Genomic DNA, 13,245 nt, shown 5'->3' on the forward strand with positions numbered 1-13,245 from the left:
ATACCACGTGCTTAAAAGTTATTGCGCGACATAAAAAACGACACGGACGTGAAAGAAGACGACACACCAAGCGCAAACTTTCAACTAAGTTTATTGTGCCACTGCGTCATTTTATACATGGCATGCACGTAGATCGCGCATGCGCTTACACGGAAATGAAGTGCGAAATCATGTAACATGGTTACGTGTCGTGTGATGCCGCGTCCAAGTAACGCAATTCCTTTTCTGTGAGAGCTAGAGACGGGAAGCTGACACACGCATCACCCAATTTTGCGATCATCTGTGCTTCAGATATCTCACGGATGAGCTGCGTGCTGCCACGGGAAACAATCGTACATTGATTCTCAAGAGGTTTGCACCCATGATCGCGACAGTGGATCGCCAAGAAACCGCCAGAGCCGTTTTTAACATTGTTACTGTGCTCACGGAGCCGATCATTGAGGCAACGCCCAGTTTGTCCTATGTATTTCTTGCCACATGAAAGCGGAAGGCTGTACACCACCCGGTGTACACACCACGTGCACTCAGCCCTCCCTCTCTCGCTCTTTCGATACGCCCTTTCCCTTACCCCCAGTGTAGGGTAGCAAGCCGGGCGGCCAATCTATAGCTGACCTTCCTGCCTTTCCTCTCATTGATCTCTCTCTCTCTCTCTCTCTCTCTGCGTGCAAGCCTCAGCCGGTTAGACGACAGGCCGTTCTCGGAAGCAAAGGTCCCCTGACCTCTGCCGCAGACGTCTAGTATTTTTTATGAAAATCGGACTAGACGGGCGCTTGTGAGTGAGCATTTATCAGCGAGTGCGCACACACTGTCCTTCTGCTTCTTCCTTACAATATTTCTTCTCCCTTCCCCACGTGTAGGGTAGTCAACAGGGTGAAACCATGGTTAACCTCCCTGTCTTTCCTCCACGTCTTTCTCTCTCTCTATCTCTCTATCTCTCTAAATCTCTGACATTTTGTAGGAGCCCCTTGACTTATCGGCCAGTCGACAGATGACGTACAGGCTGTCATGTGTTTAGCTCTGTCGGACGTATTCAGAAGTATCCTGCTCGCGGTAATGATTCAACCTTGCGAGGCTAAAGGACGTTCCAAGAGCTTGCAAACTGGCCAAAGATTTTCAATGGAGTCAGGTCGTTTACCAGGTTTGGGAATGGGACTTATCTGCTGAGCGTATCCAATCTCCGGGTGAGGCGGACAGCGTTCCAGATTTTAGTAATTTCATCCATTTCATCCAGCAATTGCCGTTTCGTCGTCCCCTGTGCGGATTGCGATTGCGTCTACATAGGGGAGACGGACAACTTTAAACAGCGGCTGCGCCAACATCAAAACGACGTGGACAAGAGGCTTGAAATGCTTTGGCAGAGCACGCGGCAACGACCACGCACAATGTTGACTGGATGAAGTCTAGTCTAATCGGTCAGGAAAGAAACTGGAAGTCACGTCTGTATACGTGGAGTCTCTCGAGATGTACAACCAAGCGAACACACGCTCAATCGAAACGAAGGAGCCCTCCCCCCGTCTTACACGCGGTGCTTGCGCCACATGCTAAAACCTAAAACAGGCACTTGAACCTTTTTTCGCCAACTTGTCAACAGGGCTTCCGTGTGGAAGCCGAAACGACCTTGTCTTTTAAATAAGTTTTACTTGGTCGGTGTACGTCCTTCTTTGTCATGAAGGCTAAGATTCTAATTAGCATATACATTCATTTTTTCCTCTTCGTTTTCTTCATTCATTCCTCTTCTAAGCCTATTATTTATGTGCCACGTGGTGACGTGCTGCGTGACAGAGACACCTGGAGGCGACTGCAAGCCGGTAATTACATCTGCCCATTCTGGGTCTATCTTACGCAGACTAGGGGACGAAAATGACGCCAAATGCAAAGATTGCGGCGAGAAGGTACACGATGGACCACATAATCTGGGAATGTGCCGGTTCACCAGGGATCAGCCAAAACATAGATCGAAGAGAAGCCTGGGAGGTGTGGGTGCGGCGCGAAGACCCCAACGTCCAGCAGCAAGCCATCCACCTGACGGCTGAGGCTGTGAAGATGCAACTTCACTAGTCCGTAGTCTGCCTTAGTCCTTAGTCCGGGCTCAGGCAGTCCCTGATCCCCCCTCAGCCTGCGTGCCGGTGCCGGAGTCGGGCAGAAATAAAAGTCCTTCATTCATTCCCTTCGTAAGAGAGGGACCATTACAAGAACGTTTACATTGCGATGGAAAATTTCATTCTGGGGTTTCGCTTCCTACATATCTTTACTGTCACTTTGTTTCCTTTCTCGTTACTTGTCATTCATTCGATTTCGCCCTATGGTGGGCACGTCCCAGCCTCCTTGGCATGTGTGGTACCGTTCCCGAAGTCATCGTCATCGTCAGCGCTGGGAGCTCGTCTCCATTTGCAAGCACAGTCTGCGCTCCCGTACGAGACTTCCAACGTCAGGTATACCTGCTGCCCTTGAAACATGCTTACTGTTTCACAGCAAAGGCACGCGAAGCCCCCGTCGAAGCTCGCTTTGACTGAGGTATAGTTAGCATGTGGCGGTAATTTTTTTTAAGTAAACTAAAACTAAATTGACGTAGTCACTATAGGACTTCTCGGGTCGCGCCGGCAGCTAGCTGTTATCCAAACGCCACGTGATTTCGTGCCCTTAATTAGAGTGTGCGACTGATTTACCTTGTTCGGCGTTAAGTCGACCCAGGTTGCCGTCGCTTGTAATTTGAAAGCTCCAGGTTTTCTAAACCAATCTTTTTTAGTGAACCTTTCGTGACTTTGCTGACCACAGCTGCTGTTGCTGTCTTGCGAATACTTCATCGCAACTCCACGCGCGTATGACAATATAGTGAAAGATAAATAGTAGAGTTTTACATGCTCAACACCTATAGGATTCCCGGGTTAGATCTCGCACGCGTACATAAATGCCCAAGAATTAATGTGGACGTTGGAGCAGCCGCCGTTGTAGCTCAATTAGTAGAGCAAAGCGCGCGTAATGCGGAGGGCGTGGGTTCGGCTACCACCAGCGGCAAGACGTTTTATCGTCCCCCACTTTCATTTATCGTTCTTTACCTACCTAATTTCTTTACTGTTCCTACGCTTAAACGCAAAACAAATAATTTCCCCCGTGCTTTCCTTGGCTTCATTACCTCTTAGCTTCATGTTGTTGTAGCAATATATATATATATATATATATATATATATATATATATATATATATATATATATATATATATATATGCGCGCGTCTACTTCACTGTGCATATTTACCCGGACCCAGAACTGCTTTTTTTCTGGTATATATATATATATATATATATATATATATATATATATATATATATATATATATATATATATATATATATATATATATATATATATATATATATATATATACTCCTCGCGCGCAAGCGAGCGCGTTGAGAAGCTCGACCAGCGCCTCCTGTGTAGCACAAATCCGGTGCACTTCGATCCGTGACGTCACGCTAGCTTGCCCGACCGCCATAGAATCTAATGGGGGATGCTCCCGTGGAGTGATTTTGATGTCACCGCTTTCTGCACGCCGGGCTTGGCAATGGCAATTTTGGTCCAAGGAGCATGACGTCACAAAGCAGAGTGCACAGGCCTATGCTGGACACGTTCATTTGGCGTTACCAAGGCGCGCAGTCAGAACGCAGGCGAGCAGTCGCATGGACAAGGAAGGCGCGCGTTCCAAGAGCGAGAGCGACGGTGACGTGGCGTCGCGGCGACTCCTTCTCCCCTCACGTGACACCTGGCGCGCTATCGCTTAAGCAGGTGTTTTCCTTTCGCCCACTCTGTTCCATCGAGGCGCTCTCTTGACGCGGCGTCGCAGCAACTAGGAATTTAGGTGCCGTTTTTCGCCTGTCCAGACGACAGACGCCGGCGTTTTCGCCCAATGGACGATTCGACGCTTTTGCATCAAAAGTTTAACAGAATACACACCACAGATGGCGCCAACGTCGCGAGTTTAGCTTGAGTGTCCAGCATAATGAACATTGTGATGTAAAATACGAAGAGCCGTTAAGACAAGGCGAGACGTGACGAAACGCCAGCCTTGAAAGCATGTCGAAAAAACAGTTCGCAGTCGTTTTCTCACACACGCTCTGATTCTGAAATTTCAAAAAAAAAAAAAACAATTCACTGTATATGTCTAGAAGATCCGTCTACCCGTTCCATGAAAACATTTCACTCACGCCGAAAGATTTTCATGGAAATAGTGTTTTGATTGCATCGCACGACAACCTGGTTTCACACCGTTACGTGCGTACGTGCGAATATGTACGCTAGGAACCCTGTCGATTAGTTTCTCAATATCACGGGTAAGGAACGAAAGTATGTATCTGGAATCAAACTATTCGCTAATGTATTGAAACGTAATACAATAAACATGTTATTCATACTCCGCTTGCACTGTAACAACCAATTCTGTAACTTTCGTTCTAGCCTATTGGGCACGCCAGTGAAGCAAGGTTAGTACCAATTGTTCATTCTACTAGAACTGTCTGTTAAGGGGATGTATGCTTAATTGACAACCTCTATATTTCCGAACAGCAAAGATGGCCGGCTACGGTGAGTAAACGGCATTTCCCTCCTTGCCCAAAGCCTGTCTTTACCTAAACACCTTGTAAATATATATAGGTGCGCGAATATTCGAAATTTCGAATACGAATCGAATATAGTATTTGCCATTAGATTCGTACCTGATTCGAAAAAAAAATGACTATTCGAAGTTGTCGAATATTCGTTTGTTCGAATCAAGACCGTCTTCAAATGGGGATGTCCTTCCGAATGTCATTCTGCTACACGAAAACCACGGTCGTTGCTCACAATAACTTGTTCATGAACGAACGCATGGAACATTTCATGTCTACATTATAGTTTCAAGTTATTAAAAGATCAAGGTTCGTCTTAGGTGGACAATACCGATTTTGTCACCTCGATTTAGGCGAAGCAATTCATTATTTGGCTCACATATTCGTTTGAAACAATGTACGGTGCTGTTAAGTATACAATGCACGTAGCTTCTTCAACGAACGCAAAGCCTTTTCTTTAATTACAGTTACAGTCATTGAGCACGACATAGGATAATCTTTCGAAGCTGCCGTCGCGCAAGCCTTTTCCGTGCTGATTACAGGGTTCAGCTGACCGCAATTAATCAGAAAAATCAAAGCTTACCCAGGGAAAGATATTTTTGCAGAGAGCGTGCGCAAGGGAATCGACAGCTGAGGATTAACGTCACAAGAGGTTAATGGATTACGAAACGGAATTTTTTTTTTGGGGGGGGGGAGGGGGAGGGTTGATCCGGATTAACCAAGAGGATCTAAAATTGCGATTATTAACATCTCGACGTCCCCTGGCGTTCGTATATATATACCTGCACCCAAAGTGTTATAGTGCCCAGAGGCAAACAGCCATATCCACAGAGCCGTTTCAACTTCGAAAAATAAGTTGATGTGTCGCATAAGAGTTAAATACGGGCGTTAATTTTAAACACTGGCTATTGCGGAAGCGAGCGAATAAATACATCGCAGTAACAGCGTTGGGCAAGCCCGCGAACGAAAGATGTATCTAAAGAATCTGCTCATGATATAGTGAGTGGAAAACACTTTTTAACTAACCGCGGTGTAATAATGATACAACTTATAACCTTCGTTTTCTTTTTTTTTTTTTTTCGCGCAGGGAGGATGGATCCACGGCGTGGATGGGGCCCTTACGGTAAGTAAATGTCATCTTGCCTCTTCTCTGGCGCTTGTTTTTGCGTATACAGGCTGACATGGTAACCAAACGAAGATTGAACTTTTGCCATGCTCTCTTTTTTGTTAACTGCTTTCCTTCTATAGCACGTGACAGTTTTGTCGTACGACTACACTGTAAACATTCTCGGGAGGGCAGCTTTTTGTATATCGAGCACTGCGTAACAAGTGAAACCATGCGACATATGGTGGGAGGGGGAGGGGGGGGAGGGGCAGGTGTGGCGTCACGTTCTCAGCGGCGTCATTGCTGTTGTCTTGCGTTAGCACTGGCTGTTTCGGTTCTTAGAGGGCGCCCAAAACATAGCGCTTTCTCTCTCGTCTTCGGTATAGCTTAACCGCAGGCGCTTTTTCTTCAGCGCAGTCTATACTTCTGTAGAAAAAATGTAGACATTCAGTCAATAACAAAAACAACGCTGACATTCCTTTTTTTTTTTCTTGTCGGATAACATCGACTTCCACTTATCAGAGCTCCGCCACTTTCTTCGGCTATACCAACGCCTCCCATAGATGGCCCCGGCCCACCTCGATCCGTGACGTCATGCTGCCTTGCCCGAGCTGTCATAGAATCTAATGGGAGCGCTCCCGAGTAAGCCACGGTGATCTTGACGTCACCGCTTTCGTCACCCCTGGCTTGGCAATGGAAACTGCGGTCCAAGTAGCGTGAGGTCATAAAGCGGAGTGCACAGGCCTGCCATCTAGGGGGCGCTGGCTATGCACACTTTCGCCGCCGCAAGCGTATTGCAAAACATGCCACGCGGGTGTGAAATCAGTTGATTGCGCATGACAGGCAAGCGAGACGACGATAGAGGAAAGGCATACGTGCTATAATCGCGGCCAACTTGCTCTGTCTATGAATGGAAGGCTACGGAGGCAAAAAGCGCAGAAGTGAGAGCGCTCCTGAAAAGAGTCCCACGTTTTCATCCATGTAGTTTAAGCTGGAGAAGACAATACATACACACCTTATTCATCATCATCATAACCAGCCTGGCTACGCCCACTGAAGGGCAAAGGCATCTCCCATACTTCTCCAACTACCCCGGTCATGCGCTAATTGTGGCCATGTTGTCCCTGCAAACTCCTTAATCTTATCGGCCCACCTAACTTTCTGCCGCTCCCTGCTACGCTTCCCTTCTCTTAGAATCCCGTCCGTAACCCTTATTGACCGTCGGTTATCTTCCCTCCTCATTACATGTCAGGCCCATGCCCATTTCTTTTTCTTGATTTCAACTAAGATCCTTCTTCCTTTTTTTCTTCCTTCATCCAATCTGCTCTCTTCTTATCCCCCTTAACGTAATAGCCATCATTCTTATTTCCATAGCTCGTTTCGTCCTCCTCAATTTAAGCAGAACGTTTTGCGTAAGCCTTCAGGTTTCTGCCCCGTAGGTGAGTACTGGTAAGACACTGCTATTATACACTTTTTTCACTTGAGGGATACTGGCAACCTGCTGTTCATGATCTGAGAATGCCTGTCAAACGCACCCCAGCCCACTCTTATTCTTCTGATATTTCAGTTTCATGACCTGGATCCGCGGTCACTACCTGCCCTAAGTAAATGCAGTGCCTTACCACTTGCAGCGCCTCGCTACCCATCGTAAACTGCTGTTCTCTTCCGAGACTGTTAAACATTACTTTAGTTTTCTGAAAATTAATTTTTAGACCCACCCTTCGGCTTTGCCTCTCCAGGTCAGTGAGCATGCATTGCAGTTGGTCTCCTGAGTTACTAAGCAAGGCAACATCATCAGCGAATCGCAAGTTACTAAGGTATTCTCCATTAACTCTTATCCCCAATTCTTCCCAATCCATGTCTCTGCATACCTCATGTAAACACGCTGTGAATAGCATAGGAGAGATCGTATCTCCCTGTCTGACGCCTTTCTTTACTGGGATTTTGTTGCTTTTTTATGGAGGACTACGGTGGCTGTGGAGTCGCTATAGATATATTTCAGTATTTTTACATACGGCTCGTATACAGCCTGATTCCGTAATGCATGCGTGACTCCTGAGGTTTCGACTGAATCAAACGCTTTCTCGTGATCAATGAAAGCTACATATAAGGGTTGGTTATATTCCGCACATTTCTCTATCACCTGATTGATAGTGTGAATATGGTCTATTGTTGAGTAGCCTTTACGAAATCCTGCTTGGTCCTTTGGTTGACAGAAGTGTAAGGTGTTCCTGACTCTATTTGCGATTTCCTTAGTAAATACTTTGTAGGCAACGGACAATAAGCTGATCGGTCTATGATTTTTCAAGTCTTTGGCGTCCCCTTTCTTATGGATTAGGATTATGTTGGCGTTCTTCCAAGATTCCGGTACGCTCGAGGTCATGAGGCATTGCGTATACAGGGTGGCCAGTTTCTCTAGAACAATCTGTCCACCATCCTTCAATAAATCTGCTGTTACCTGATCCACCCCAGCTGCCTTCCCCCTTTCCATATCTCCCAAGGCTTTCTTTACTTCTTCCGGCGTTACCTTTGGGATTTCGAATTCCTCTAGACTATTTTCTCTTCCATTATCGTCGTGCGCGCCACTGGTACTGTATAAATCTTTTTATGACTCCACAGCCACTTGAACTATTTTATCAATAGCAGTAATGATATTGCCGGCTTTATCTCTTAACGCATACATCTGATTCTTGCCTATTCCTAGTTTCTTCTTCACTGCTCTTGCGCTACCTCCGTTCCTGAGAGCATGCTCAATTCTATCCACACTATACTTCCTTATGTCAGCTGTCTTAGGCTTGTTGATTAACTTCGAAAGTTCTGCAAGTTCTATTCTAGCTGTAGGGTTAGAGGCTTTCATACATTGGCGTTTCTTAATCAGACCTTTAGTCTCCTGCGAAAACTTACTGGTATCCTGTCTAACGGAGTTACCACCGACTTCTATTGCACACTCCTTAATGGTGCTCACAAGATTGTCCTTCATTTCTTCAACACTAAGGTCCTCTTCCTGAGTTAAGGCCGAATACCTGTTCTGTAGCTTGATCTAAAATTCCTCTATTTTCCCTCTTACCGCTAACTCATTAATCGGCTTCTTATGTACCAGTTTCTTCCGTTCCCTCCTCGGGTCTAGGCTAATTCGAGTTCTTACCATCCTGTGGTCACTGCAGCGCACCTTGCCGAGCACGTCCACATCTTGCATGATGCCAGGGTAAGCGCAGAGTATGAAGTCTATTTCATTTCTAGTCTCGCCGTTCGGGCTCCTCCACGTCCACTTTTGGTTACCATGCTCGCGGAAGAGTGTATATATCCGCACATTATTACGCTCTGCAAACTCTACTAATGACTCTCCCCTGCTATTCCTAGAACCTATGCCATATTCCCCCACTGACTTGCCCAGCTGCCTTGTCTGACTTGCCATATTCCCCCACTGCCTTGTCTCCAGCCTGCTTCTTGCCTACCTTAGCATTGAAGTCGCCCATCAGTACAGTGTATTTTGTTTTCACTCTACCCATCGCCGATTCCACGTCTTCCATTGAAGCTTTCGACCTCCTGGTCATCTTGACTGGATGTAGGGGCGGTAGACCTGTACGACCTTCAATTTGTACCTCTTATTAAGGTTCACAACAAGACCTGCCACCCTCTTGTTAATGCTATAGAATTACTGTATGTTACCAGGTATATCCTTAATCCGACTCCCAGTTCTCGTCTCTCCGCTAAGCCCCGGTAGCACAGGACGTGCCCGCTTTTTAGCACTGTATATGCTTCTTTTGGCCTCCTAACTTCACTGAGCCCTATTATACCCCATTTATGCCCGCCAATTCCTCCAATAGCACTGCTAGATTCGCCTCACTAGATAACGTTCTAGCGTTAAACGTTACCATGTTCAGATTCCAATGGCGGCCTGTCCGGACCCAGATATTCTTATAGCAACCTCTGCTGCGTCACAGGTCTGACCGCCACCGTGGTTAGTTGCTTCGCAGCTGCGTGGACGTAGAGGTATCGGTGGCGTAAAGGTAGAGCATCCGCCTCGCGTCCAAGAGGACCGTGGTTCGAATCCTGGTGGCGCGCAATTTTCCACCAGACTAAAAAAAAAATAAATCTGCGTGTTGATAAAATTGCATAAACAGGCCTGGGGTGTGGCCTGATCCCGGTGAGAGAGAGAGAGAAAACTTTTATTTTTACGCCAGCGTCCGGCGCTCAGCCCTGGTCGGTCAGCTACCAGTCCTCACCCAACACGTCTCTGACGTGCTGGATAAGCACCGGCAGGAGAATGTGAGTTGCATGGGGTGGTGGAGTGAGCCAGTCCGTCCATGACCGTGGCTTGATGTTAGTGGGAATGATGGAGAGGGCTGACTGCAGTTTGGGTTGAGTGTGAGGGCAATGCCATAGGCAATGCTCTAGGGACGGATATTCCATGCAGTTCGGGCATTTCGGTGGCCCAGGTAGGCCTTGAATATAGTGACGGAAAAGAGGAGTCACTATTGAGTTTGTTTGAAGTCTTCGGAGAATAGCGCTGTCCTCTCGCGAGAGGTTAGCAGGGGGAGTAATAAAGGTGACGGCATTCGCGCGAAGTTGCTTTAAAAGTGATGTGCGCTCCTTGTGCAAAGTCTTTCTGTGTTCCCTTGGGTTAAATTCGGATGACCATAGGCACGGGGGACCCGGAAAACTAACTACGCGGGTGAGCTCATGAGCTCGGGAGTTCCCCCCCATGCCTTGGTGCCCAGGTATCCACTGCAAGGTAACACAGAGCAAAGGGTGTGCATCCAAGTGACATTGAAGTAGGCTGTGTATATGCTCAGGTAGCAAGTTGTCGCGAAACATGCGGCATGCATCTTGGCTATCGGTGCGAATTAAGATGCGTTGGGTAGGATGATGAGGCCGGGTGACTGCTTCGAGAATAGCAAGAGCCTCTGCGTCGGATGGGTCGGGGACTCCTATGTGTGCGTTAACATGCTCGTAGTCAGGGCCGACTACTGCAGTTAGACATCTACCCTCCGAGTGACTAGCGTCCGTATAATAATACGTAGTGTCTGGAAGTGGGTTTTCCCTATTTATTCGTTTGACTAACTGGGAGCGGCGAGCTTCGTGTTTGTGTGGCTGCATATGTTGTGGTATGGGTAGGACCGTGAATCTGGGTAGTGAGTCCCATGGTGGTGAATACAGCGGTGGAAAAGGCGGTAGGGCACCTGTCTGGTATCCCTGATGTTCGAGCAGTTTGCGCCCTTGTGGGGATGTTTGAAGCCTTTGAATTTGCGCTTGTCTGCAAATTGTAATGCGTTCATCAAGTGTGTTGAAAAGCCCAGTGGCGGCCACAAGGTCGTTGGCGGCGAATCGGGGTACTCCTAATGCTAATCTCGTATATTTGCGGAGCGCCGTTTCTAATTTGGAGTGCTGGGTCTTAGTGAGAGATTGATATGGAAGTTGGTAGAGCACACGGGAGTAGACAAGCGCTTCAATAATCCTTCGAAGTTCTTGCTCCTTTAGTCCTCTGTGTTTACGTGTTACTCTAGATAACATGTGGTATATCTGGTTTAGTTGTCGGATCGTTTTTTCCAACCATACTTCAGCTCTACCGTCATCCTGAAGGATGAAGCCCAGTATTTTGATGTTAGATCGGCGCGGTATTTCATTGTGTTCGATATGGAGACTGATGCTTTGGCGCTGCTCTTCGGCGCGGCGGCCTATTTGATTAGTTACTACTATGTACTCAGATTTTGTTGGAGAACACTTAAGCCCAATACCGTTAACGTATTCGTGAATGGTATCTAAGCCTGACTGGATGGTGTGCTCCTGTTCACCTAGGGACCCCTTGCAACACCATATAGTAATATCGTCTGCATAAATATTGTGTTCGAGTAGTGCGATGGAAGAGAGCCGGGCAGGCAGATCGAGCAAAGCAATATTGAAGAGGGTGGGTGATAGGATTGAGCCTTGAGGGACTCCTACACTCAGAGGGTATGGCGCTGACAGCTCTCCATTGATTTGAATTTGTATAGAGCGACCGGTAAGAAAATCTTTAATATAATAGTAGAGGCGGGCGCCGGTTCGTAGGGTCAAGAGGTTCTTGAGGATAGCGGAGTGTTTCACGTGGTCGAACGCCTTGTGTATATCTACACCTGCGATTACTCTGGTTTGTACGAGACTGTGATTTTGATACACATCTTCCGAGATACGAAGCATGGTATCCTGAGTGCTAACATGTGATCTAAAGCCTGTCATTGTGTAAGGAAAAGCACTGCTGTTTTCTAAGTGCCAGTTTAGCCGGTTAAGGGCCATGCGTTCCATCAGTTTGCTTACACACGACGTTAAAGATATAGGACGTAGGTTTGTAATACAGTTGGCCGGTTTGCCGGGTTTCGGGATTGGTATTATTATTGCCGTTTTCCATTCCTCTGGAAGGATTCCGGATTCCCAAATATTGTTGATGTATTCTAAAAGTTGTTCTAACTGAGAAGAGGGTAAGTTACGAAGTGTACTATAAGTAATCCCATCTTTGCCAGGCGTTGTGTTTCGTTTCAGCGAAGATAGAGCCGTGTGTAGCTCAGCTAAAGTAAACAGGCTGTTTATGCCTGTTGTACTCTCTTCCAGTGACTCAGTTGGGTAATCCGGAAGTTGTTCTGCATTTTGGTCCAAGGGATAGAACGTCTGACGAATTTCATCAGTTATTTCTTCGCGTGTCTGGCCAGAGCTCATCATTATCTTGTCCATGGTGTGTCGTGGTTTTCCTTGGCCCAAAAGTGATCTTAAGATATTCCACACTCTCGCAGTATGTAGGCGGCCGTTGAGCTTGTCACATGTTTCTAACCAGTTCTCGGTGCAAAGTTTTTGCGCGTATTCTTGTGCTTCTACTGTAATTTGCTCAATAAGTTTGCGAAGGCTATGATTCTGTTTATGTTTCTTCCAGTTCTGCACTATCCTGTGTCTTTTATCCCATAAGTTAAGCAGATGAGAGTCTATGTGTGGGTTTTCAGCAGTACGCGCAATCATTTTGGTGTATTTTTTCCTCGTCTCGCTAATATACTTCACCCATGAATGTAGGTCCGGCTGTTCGTCGGCCCTGTCTAGGTCTGATCGGAATCGGTGCCAGTCAGTAAGTTGTGTTCTAGAATCTGCGTTAGCAAGGCGAGCCTTAGAGCGAGGAATACTTAGAGTAACTTCAATGATGTAATGGTCACTTCCAAGACTTTCGTGAAGATTCGCCCAAGTTACATTCCCTATTCCGCGGTGCCAGCTTAAGTCGGGGTTAGAGTCACGTTCGACGCTGTTTCCTTGGCGCGTGGGCTCGGTTGTGTCATTAAGAAACGTATACTTGTTATCTTGCATTTTCCTTTCGAGGCGCTGCCCTGCTTTAGTTGTGCGCTGGTAGCCCCATGATATGTTATGTGTATTGAAATCCCCAGCTATAATGATGTCTTTGTCCTTATGTAGCTTTGTGTACGTGTCCAACCATTTCAGAGAAGGACAGTCGAGCCTTGGGACCCAGTATGCATTGATAATTAGAACGTCACGGTTGCCGAAGCGGCACTGGACAGTAACGTGCTCC

General features: G+C 46.8%; 1 long non-coding RNA gene across 1 annotated transcript; it reads left to right on the top strand.

Annotated features, from left to right (window-relative positions):
- Positions 1-2,446: 2,446 nt before the first annotated feature.
- Positions 2,447-5,836, top strand: LOC135908954 (uncharacterized). Its single transcript, XR_010566521.1, has 4 exons — positions 2,447-2,514; positions 4,452-4,477; positions 4,560-4,577; positions 5,688-5,836. It is a non-coding gene; the product is annotated as an uncharacterized lncRNA (long non-coding RNA).
- Positions 5,837-13,245: the final 7,409 nt, after the last annotated feature.

The sequence above is a fragment of the Dermacentor albipictus genome, chromosome 9, assembly GCF_038994185.2.
Source record: "Dermacentor albipictus isolate Rhodes 1998 colony chromosome 9, USDA_Dalb.pri_finalv2, whole genome shotgun sequence".
Taxonomy (NCBI): Eukaryota; Metazoa; Arthropoda; class Arachnida; order Ixodida; family Ixodidae; genus Dermacentor; species Dermacentor albipictus.